General features: G+C 36.2%; 1 protein-coding gene across 2 annotated transcripts in view; it reads right to left on the minus strand.

Annotated features, from left to right (window-relative positions):
• LOC126558262 (homeobox protein abdominal-A homolog) overlaps positions 1 to 11,048 on the minus strand; it is a 295,819-nt gene that overhangs the window by 52,599 nt on the left and 232,172 nt on the right. The gene's annotated exons all lie outside the window — the stretch shown is intronic.

Raw genomic sequence — 11,048 nt, forward strand, 5'->3', positions numbered from 1 at the left:
ATGTTAATTTAGTGATAGAAAGGTTAAAATAATGGAAATGAGGAAAAATGGCTATATTTACAATTTTCACATGTTCAGCATTCATTTGAGGTTTGTTTGTTTTTTTATTGTGAAAATGGTCACCCAAAAAAAAGGCATATTTCAATCATACTTGAAACATAGTTTTTCACACAAAACAAAAACTTGTAACCACCCGTTCATATTCATAGTTCATATGTTCTATCAATAGAAAGTCATCATCTTAAGCGATATGCTTGAAAACGATAGTTTAATTCATTTTAACAATTATAAATTCATCGATAATCAGGCGGGGTGATACCTTAAAAACTCAAATGAATCTAGGACGATATTAAAGTTAAAACGATGATCCGTCAATATTCTTTTATAACGATTGTTCATAACTTTGAATTTATATAACTTCTGTTATATTCTTCGCCATCTTTGATTTAAAGTGTTGTGTACTTCTTATTTTTCTTCATCTTCTTCTGCTTGGCTTAACGACCTCCTAGATCACATCGACCTCATATGGATGGCTTATGAAATTTGAGGATAGTTTAATAGTAGTTTGATAGTCACACCTCAAAACCGTGGAACGGTCTGGACAGAATTTGAGTCCCAGTCCTGGCGTGTGAAACCAGCGCCGTTGGAATAAGAGTTTTTGTTTTCTAGCGAATTAAATTAAATTAATTGAATAATAAGTTTAATGTTACATTACATCAAAATAGCAGCCTAATATTTGACAATAAAGTCTTTTATATTATAAAAAAATAAAATAAAGATGATTTTTTTTCTTAGTTTTTCAGTCTTAAAAATTTTGGTTTTTTTATTCTAAAAAAACAGCCGTATTGCTAACAGTGATGACTATGTAACATACAAAAAATTAATTGTTTTATCCCAGGCATGCTCGGTTTCGGAAAATTTCGTAAACATGAAAGAATGTGAAAGTAAAACTATATAATGTTAATTTATGGCCGGGTTTTTATTCTATTTAACTGCCCTAAGTGTAATTTTTCTCAATCTCCTTCTTTTATTTTGGTTACTATGGTTACTATCCACTACGGCAACTAGAGGTACGGTCATTTGAAGACGTTTGGGCATTAGCAAAAGCGATCAAAAATTACAAAAAAACGTATTTATGTCCCTGGCTTAGTACAAAACTGTCCACGGAGCAATTTAACGGCAAGATAAACGAATAAAATAGCAACAAAATCATACTAACAATTGATTATGTTTACTAATGTTTCTATTCCAGAAATCAACATAAAATCATGATTTAATATCATTCAAAAAGATGATAAGTAAGATCGAGCATGCCGGGCAGAGGGCAAAAAAATAATAAATGTCTTAAGAAATATGGTCGAACTCATATGAAGGACATAAAATACGTAACAGAGCCGTAACACTTAAACTAAATGTATAAATGAAGAAATAAATAAATCAATCAATTAGTAAGAATAACAAAAATTAAAAATTCTTCTTCTTCTTGTATGACTTAACAGCCTGAAGATGCCTTGGTATGCCATTTACGAGTTTCCTTAGTTTACCTTTAGATAGCTAGTCAGTCCTGCGTACGGGGTAGCGGTTTTTACGGCAGTCGAAATCAGACCGCAGTCGGTTCCGTTTCGGCCAACGAACCTTTACAGTTTGACGTTTGGCCATCAGATATGTTTTATGTTTGTGGCAAGGACGATTAAGAAGGAATATGGCAACTACAACAAATCCAGCAAATATAATTGATTTCTAAATATTGAAAGTGACAATCAATCGAAAAATGAACAGCTCATTACAATTCCTATGCTTCAGAAATAAAAATAATAATTACTCATAAGTATGGTCAATATTACGTCACAGGGTCTTTTTGTTTTCTGTTCCACACGCCGTAGTGAATAAGTTTATGGTTATTTGATTCCTTTGACCGTGTATGAAGATGTATCCCTGTTGTTCACACCTGCTAACTGCTTCGACCTTGTTTACGTCATAAATTTTACTATGGCATCAGTAGCAAGAACGATGCGACGCAGAAATAGCTGTGACCTTCGCACATCATTGACACTTGAGGGAAAAGAACTAATGTTGGATGGTTTTGTTATGTTTTTTTTTTTTAAAGGAAACAGTAGCAGATGATTACGTTAGCCCTCCAGGAGGTACATTTTAGACTCCTACAAGATTACACACAACGCACCAACGTTTGTTTAATGCAATTATTATTGACAAACCACAGTACAACGATGACTCTTGACGGGGTGTTACAAGCTCCAAAAGAAAGTTGCTATTTTTTGTGTTTAACGTTTGTGTTATATTTGTAAAAAAATTATAACAAAAGCCTTGCATTTTTAATAAAATATTTGAGCTGCAGAATGTTTTTTAAATTATCATAAATGTAAAGTTTTTGTACACGCCACTTTAATTGCTTTTATAGAAGAAGTTCCTTACATAATATAAAGATTTCTACAGCCCTTAAAAGTCGGAAACGAGACAACGAAACACTCAACAAAACGGTGAAGAAACATTCTGCATCGGAAAGCAAAAGATGGTGCCGTACGTTTAGCTGCTTCCGGACTACTGGAATCATCGGTAAACAAAAAACGACTAGACTAGGAAAATGGGAAAATGAAAATGCGTGGGTGACAGTTCCATCAATCAAACGAGGGATGATGAATGAAAGGCTATCAAGCATTGTATACATTTTAAGTATATCTTACGTTGTCCATGGTTTTTTCTTCTCTTTTTTGTATGATTAGAACGGTCATTTTGAGGCGGAAGAAGTGGGAAGTGTCGAGATTACCCTCATTGTTTGCTCTGGTTATGCGTGTAAGATAGTTTAGGGATCGGTATAAATTTATTTAGTTACTTTCCTATAGAAGGTATTGCCGAATGTTGGAAATATTTGCTTTTACTACAGATTTTACCAGTTTGCGGGTTAGAGAAACCATAAAAGTTAACAAAATAAACCACGAAATGAGTTGTTTTATCATACACTCAATGCAATAACGATTGAAACTGTTTCGATGTATACTTGTAGTCGCACTAAATCGAAAGAACATTTAAACGATAATTTCAGAATAATTTGATTGTTTAAGAGAAAAATATAATAAACTAAATAACATTTGAAATTGAAACATGTTGTGTATTATGTTTGCATTATGCTACATAGACCGTATGCATGTTACATATGAATATTTTCCAAAATTGACAAGCTCAACTTGTAAAATAAAAATGTTTAATAATAGGATTGATTGACAATACGGTCTTTACAGAATAAAAAAATTGATTAAATAATCAAGCAAGGAAAGTAGACAAGAAGAGCATTCATTCTTGTAATATAACTTTTCGAACACCTTAAGACTCTTGTAAACATTCTTCTAGTTTGGATGATGCTAGCTGTAACATTGGTGTAAAAATACGCATGAAAACGAAATATCATCACACAATGCATGATCATTAAGACTAGTTCACGCTTTCCATTAGCTGGACAACATTCCTGTAATCCATGTAATGCTTTTTAGCTTTTTGTGCTCTGCATTCCTGTACGTAACAAGCTGGGATGATATATGCTGACCATGCCATTTTTTGTAACTCAAATTTACGTCGTTACAGAATGCTGTCCACAGAGAGTAAAAGCGTTGTAAAGTTTTTTTTTGTGCCATTACTTTGTATGCCAGGCGGAATAATACTTTCTAGTGTTTCGATTTACCTGAGCAAGGAGGGGAGAGCGAGAGAGCAACAGAAAGAGAGAGAGAGAAAGAGAGAAAGGGATCAAAACAGGCGGTTTGGCTTCAGAAATAGCATTACATTTCTGAAATAAAACCCGAATATGTGAAGTAACTTGAAAAAAGGATTAAGATGCAGAGTTTCTTAACGTATTTTTACATCGAAATGAGCAACACATAATTTGCTTAAAAAGTTACATCCAACCAAACGCTTATTTAAGTTGCTTGACTTCAAAGCTTTGTTATTTGCCACATATTTCCACAGACTTTCAAAACTTTGTCATGGATTTTCATTTATATATTTCTTATTTTGTACGTTTATGTACGTACAATATAAAACATTTTTTTCCCCGATTATGATCAACACAAATAAAAATTTTCTTGCCAGACCGTTCTGTTCCAGTAAAAAAAAAATGCAAATCTCCTGAACAATCTTCTGAACAAAACTTTCATTTTAATGTTTGGAATTGCTTTTCAAACAGACAAACAAAAAATCAAAATACAAATTTGAAGTTGTCCATAATGTAAGGAACCTTGAGTATCGCCTCATTGGCGAAGAAAGTGCACGATGGAAATTGATGATTTGATAGAGCGACGGTCTGTCTCATACGATAAGCTTTAAAATAAGACGAAGCTGCAACACGGGGTACGCGGCGGTGGTTCGTGATGTAATATACCATTCTTCATCGACCAGCAGGCAAAACGAGCACCACATATAAATAAATAAATCGGCAGCACTTTAGCTAAATGAGTTTCATATTAAATTTAACGATGTGGCAGTTTTTCAAATCTGACGCTACAAAAAAAAAAATGGAAAGCAATCGGCCAGACTTTGAGTCAATGGCTACCACCAGCACAACATCGCATGTAGCCCGAGGTTCCAATAATAACAGAAAACCAGATTGTAGTCATCGTCTTTGCATCCATCGACAACATCATCTGCACCATCGCTCATGTATTTAAGTGATCTTTGTTTTTTTTTTCGACTCACGCATCCTCTTTTTCAAACTTGTTTTACGGCAGTTACCGCCACCACTTTTTAAAAAACACAATGCGTTTATGTTAAAATTCATACTTTTCTACATCCTCTCTCCAATAAGCAATTAACTGCATAGTACCAATCAAACCTATTAACAAAGCAATCGAATCAGAAATCAATATGAATAATCGTGTTCTTTTTCCCAATTTTATGAATCTTTCATATTGAATTTGTGCGTTGTACTAACAAAATGTTGAAGATACACGCTTTCAGGCTACTTTCCGCCCATCAATTGTTTTAGAGTGTAGACGACGTCACGTATCGGCTCTGCTATAACATCAGCTGTACAGGTTCATTTCACTTGTTCCAAGGATTTTGAAGATCGTCTTTGTATCGGTGACCTTGACTAACCAAATTGCATTTCGGCAAAGGGAAGGTAATGGGTTCATACACACAATGGATTGCATTTAATTGAAAACCAAAGTTGTCGTTTGTTGGTTAGCTTGGTTACGCTGTTTGCCGAAAATCCAAGACAAAAAGGAAATAAATTAAACCAGCGTCAGGGACCGGAGGTGGTAAGGCCTTTGAAGGATACATCTTTGTTGAAAGCAAAGATATTGCAAATGATCGAAAAAGATATTGAACTATTGTAGAAGGGTCCATGTTTTGAGCGGTGAAGGTCAAACCCATTCCGTTTTAAATTAGACCATAAATTCGTCCAACTTCTAAGCCCTTCCGATACGTTTGCCGTTCGTTTGCATACTTTACAGTCTGTAAGAGTTTGCCTGCTCTGTAAAAAAGAGCAAAGAACTGCAGTAACTACAACAGTCTTGGAACGGACAGTATGACGATTGTATACCACAATGCTGTTTTTCCACGTACTAATACAACTGAGTAAAAGTATGGCAGACGCGCTTTAAAGGACATTTCTTAACCAAAATACAATTTGAAGAGAAAAATCTTGTCTCAAACACCACGATCAAAGGCTGCAATAAAATATATGCGTGTAAATGAAAGCATAAGCTCATATTATTGGAAGGTTAAGGAACAAAAAAATATAAAATCACCTAAAAGCCATGAAAATTCAATGGCTGAGACACTTGAAATGTGCCTATTTGTGTACGATCGATGGCGACGGTATTGTGTTTCACGTATTAGACTCATTAAGCCATTTCCGTTGCTAAAAGCGTCTAAAAGGGCGTTGGATAAGAAACATTTTCTAGGCGAGGGTTAAGTTCGACTACTCTCCCAAATCACACTCTTACGAAGCAGTGGTGCTTGAGAATGTACTTGAATTCTAATATCATTTTCTTATGTAAACAGCAGCAGGGTTGGATATGATGGAACAGCATTTGGCATGGGTTTAACCTTATCCAATAGGTGTTGCTTATCACGCAAGGACTGGGAAAGGTTTTTCACTGCCGTTGATTGAGCGTTGTCGCCTAGACGCTTCGACTGACGGTGTGATGAATTTTCTGTCAGAGACTTGTCGCCCCGTTGCATTCGGTTGCTGAGAGCTGCTTTTGCCTCCATTTCCGTTCAAGTAGGTGTGCGTGTGTTCGGAATCCCTGGTGCTCAGATGGCGATTCATTTTCTTTCTAGGATGTAAAACGGCCGTCAAGCGAACGGCCGTCAACGTGAAAAAGAACAAATTTATATGGAAAGCTTTGTCCCTCGAGATTTTACATCAACGTAGAAACTTTTCTTCCCATTGGCCGTCCGAAACGAAATCAAAATCTGAGCCGTCCTTCCACAGCCAGAAAGCTATAGAACTTTGACACGCAGCACTTCCAACAATGTCCGAACCGTTTGATAGCAGCAAAAAAAAAAAAACTTCACCCACTAACTGAGCCAGGGTCCGTACAGGATATCGAGAAAGCGAAAAGAAACATCCGAGCATAGAAAGAAGAATTATTTTGTATTATAGAAAATACATAGTAACATTTTTTCTCGGCGACATTGATGGATTGGAACGAACGAAAAGCGAAAAACTGAAAATGTCATTCGGATTAATGCTGTTGGGGCTGGGTGTATATTTTATATTATGCTCCTCGATTGCCAAAGGACCATCCACAGCCAACGGTGCAAGGAAGTGTAACGATAGGCGATGGTAAATGGGAATCACGCAGAAATGATGAGCGTACCAAATACATAAGTCTGGAAAAGTAAGTTGCTTGATGCTTGTGTTCCCTGCGCTCAAAGCTCATTTTCCCGTACCTTGGATTCCGAATTAGAACTCCCATCAACGACGAATTGAAGTTGAACCATTTGTTTGGTAGGTTTGTACCGTGATCCATTACGTATTATTACATTTTTGTCCTTAGACAATTCGGCCGTACGGACGTGTTACAGTATAATTCTATACAAATATAACGTTCGCCGAATGATGCCGATGCATATTGCGCGTATTTAAAGATTTAGGCAAAACAATGTTTCATTACAGAATTTGGTTTTACAACTCAAGCGATACCTTGATTTAATTTTATGAACTGCGAGTCAATAAACCATACCTCATGAACCCATTGCACGTGTTTATTGACATTTTTGTGTTAGTCTATCAGCAGTTTGTAGGACATTATTGGGACATTCATGTTTTGCGTTAAATTATGATTTATACTTTAAGTAACTGGATCCAGTTTCTCTTCAGAAACAAAAATAAGGATAAAAGGGAAAAATAACCTTTTAGCGTTTTTTAATTATATTTTTATATCTCATGAGGAGGTTTAAAACTGAATCTTCTTGATTACTTGACTCGTTGCTTGCCACTAGTCTGATAGACAGTGCTGCATCCAGGAGAAAGATTGGAATGAGATTTGATGGTAGTACTGCCGTGTAAAGGACCGACCATCAATGCACATTAATGTGCAGTAACAGTGTCCGATAAAGTTGATTGGTACCAAGTTGTTTTTAACACAGTTTTCGTTTTGGAGAAAACATAAAATAATTGTTTAATTAGCTTAACAAAAAAAACTGAATAGAAAACATTTTTAAAGTCAGTTTTGTTTTACGTTTTTGTTGGTTTTGCTGAGTGAGTTTATCAGGACAGGATTCGAGTTTGCAAAAGTTATTCATTTAATTTGAAAAGTCAGACATTTTCAATTCCCCACGGAGAAAACTACGTCGGTACAACTATATGGTACTTTAAAAACTCGTAGCAAAATGGTCCCTATTCCCTTGAAACTGTCACATGCAAATTTTTGGGATGTGCAGTTTGCCACAAAAGTACTGCTTTTTAGCATCCAGCCGTGGGATGTGATGAAGCTACAGTTTTACAGTTCACGAGGAATACTACTTACCTTTTTTGCTGCCTTCGGTGCTTGTATTGCAACCAAAACGTCTGAAATCAAAACGTACTAGCACACTTGAGCCCCGATGCAAAACACAAACTTTTAGAAAACACTCAAAAATACGTACGCACAGCACTTTCAAAAGACGCAAGATGCGGCAAAAGATGAAGACAAAATGAGTAAAATAGATTCTTTTGCAGGTTTTTTCTCACAACTCTCGATCATGGCGAAATATTTCAAGCGCTGAAATATTTCCTAATGGCTTCAACATGTGCTGTGCGCTCGTGCTGAAGTTTCTTCATCTTATTTGGATGCGAAATAGGCGTGGTAAAGTGTGTCGCACCTGCGCTGTAGGCGTGGCTCGACGAAACGAACCTGGAACGCTACCGTCGACGAAAGGTTTAGTCTATTTTATGTTCTGGCTTTAAAAATTGGGTTTTTGTTTTCCTCATTTATTACTTTCTGTCTTCTTGTCTTAGCTGTATGTACAAATTTAGTTACATATTTGTTGGTTTGTTCTTTGTTTCACTTGTTTCACGTGATAAGGTTTTTTTTCCTTTCCTTCAGAATCACGATGTGGGACATACATCTGCAGTTTCGTTTGTATTGTTTTTTGTTTTTTGTTTTCATGTTTGTCACCGTGAAGTTGAAGCGAATTTGTATTCGTTTGCCCATCTGTGTTTGAAATTACTGAATTGCTAAAATTCTTGCATTCCCAGATTGCTGTCTTTGCTCCTTAGCCTAAACCACACAATATTGCGCACATTTCAATTGATCGCGTCATACATTCGTGGTTTTGTTTTCGGTTATTACCAAATTAACGCAGCAGCGGCTTGCTCCAGTATGAACGGAAACATGATTTTATAGAATTTTTTTTTATTTTGGAACTCCTTTATGCTCCTTTACACCTTTGTACAGATATATTCAAAAGTCGTTCCAACAAGGGTTTACGTCTGCTGTTATGTTAAATATTACTATGAGAGGTGGCTACCACAATTATCTCGACACTTGTGCGGTTGGAGTGATAATTTATCTGACAAACAATAAAGTAAACCATTCGCCAAAAACACTTGCCTTTCACTAGATTTTGTCCTGGCCGTTCAGTAGCTGCTCACTGTGCCAATTTGTTTAAAGTTTATAATTACACTGTCCCTTAAAGGCTAACGGTTTCGTAGGTATACAGAACGTTTTGTGTGTTCTCGCATCGAAACAGCTTCATCCATCGCAAATTATATCCCATCAAATCTTACGTAGCTTAGACAAATTTTATTTATAAGTTACTTTGCATTCATTCTGCGTGCATTTCTGCCTTCTACTTCCAACGTATCGGCGTGTTTACGTATTTTTCGGTTCTACGGAAATAGTTTCCTGGATGCTTTATTCGTTCGATAAATTATTGATTACCAAGATTTCACCTTTGTGTCAACAGTTTCCTGCACCATGGCGTCGTTAGTAATTCTGCTGCTTGACCAGATAGCTACAAAAGTGCTTTTACAATCCATAATATCACAACAAAAGAAATTCACCTCATACCTGCGGAATAAATCGACAAGTACCGGCAGCTTCATCTAACCCGGTCGGTGTGGCAGAAAACGTATATTTGAATAAAATGTTCATGAATCGTCGAATGCATGGGTGAATGAACTGGTTTCGCATCCCTAAAATAGCGGTTGATTAATTTTTTGTAAAAAATCGTATACAACGTTCACGTTTTCCCGTATTTAGCATTTGATTTTTGTGTGTTCACCCATGACACATTTAGTTAGCGATATTTGATTTACTTGTGCATTCATCAATGAATGATGCATCTACACCTCGTGAGGAGTATTGACCAGATTCTTCTATTTTTATACTATTTTGTTTTATCCACTGGGAGCACTCGCATTTTTATATCAATTTGGACGATTAAATCTGACGTCTGATTGGAAAATAATGCATATGACTTTTTATTCGTCACGTTAGTGTATGTACGCCTTAAGCAATTATTGTGGTTGGGAAAAGGAGCTGAGTAATTCGAATAATAAATTACAATCCACACTGACGGATCTTCCTACCTGAAACAATAACAATAACACAATCGATGAAAATAAACAATGAAGTGAGCGCTATTGCAAATCATTACTGAACAGTACAGGCATATGGTGGCGCTTCAATGGCTGATAACTATAGTGAAAACTATGCAGCGCGAATAAAATGAGCTTACAAAACAAAATTATTCTATTGGCTTTGGCATAAGTTCGGTTTGGGGCTTCTTGCTTTTACGTGTATGTGTGTGTGTGTCTGTGTGTGTGTGCGTGTTTTGATAGCTCTCAAGTTGCTTCTGGTATGGAAATTTCGGAAAATTGTGTAGCTCGATCGAAGCAGACCACCAGAACAATTGCGGCTCTCTAAATTTTCATCAAACAAGTTTGTTGCTGTGAACGCCACGCGTTATGTTTTGCACACAAAAACCGGATTAGCATTAACGATCGCTTACGTTTTGTAGTAAGTCACACACCTGTGCGAATTGATCTTTGCATTCATAAACGTGTCGATGAAATTATGAATTAAACAGCCTTGGATCGATGAAGAACTGCTCAAATGATTGTGGGTTTGATAGATATCTACAGACACACACACACACGCACACGCATACACACACACTTATATCTTTTTTGTGTATTCAGCCTAACGTTTTGTTTCGGTCAAATCAGAATTATTCGTTCGTTATGTGTTTTTTTTTTGTTTCTGCCGGATATACATCTTACGTATTTTACAAGCGTTATGCTCAGTATTTATCAGATAGTTTGTATACATTTGTCTCTGTGTTGGTTACATTTGTTTGGATCGCAGTGTTTGGGTCAATAACATAAAAAAACTGTGTCTCTCTAAGAGAAATCGTTGCTTTTGTTAGCGCAATTTTGTACATTCATATGAGTTGACCCAATCGCTTTAATTTTTGCATTCTACTTTTAACTAATCCGATTTTTCATTGTTGCAAACCCAGTTTTCTTTCCTATCACCATATCAGAGCGAACTGCTACCAAGCATTTCTGATGTCCATGGTGACTACACTTGCCTTACGCGCACACA

Source organism: Anopheles maculipalpis, chromosome 2RL, assembly GCF_943734695.1.
Source record: "Anopheles maculipalpis chromosome 2RL, idAnoMacuDA_375_x, whole genome shotgun sequence".
Classification (NCBI taxonomy): Eukaryota; Metazoa; Arthropoda; class Insecta; order Diptera; family Culicidae; genus Anopheles; species Anopheles maculipalpis.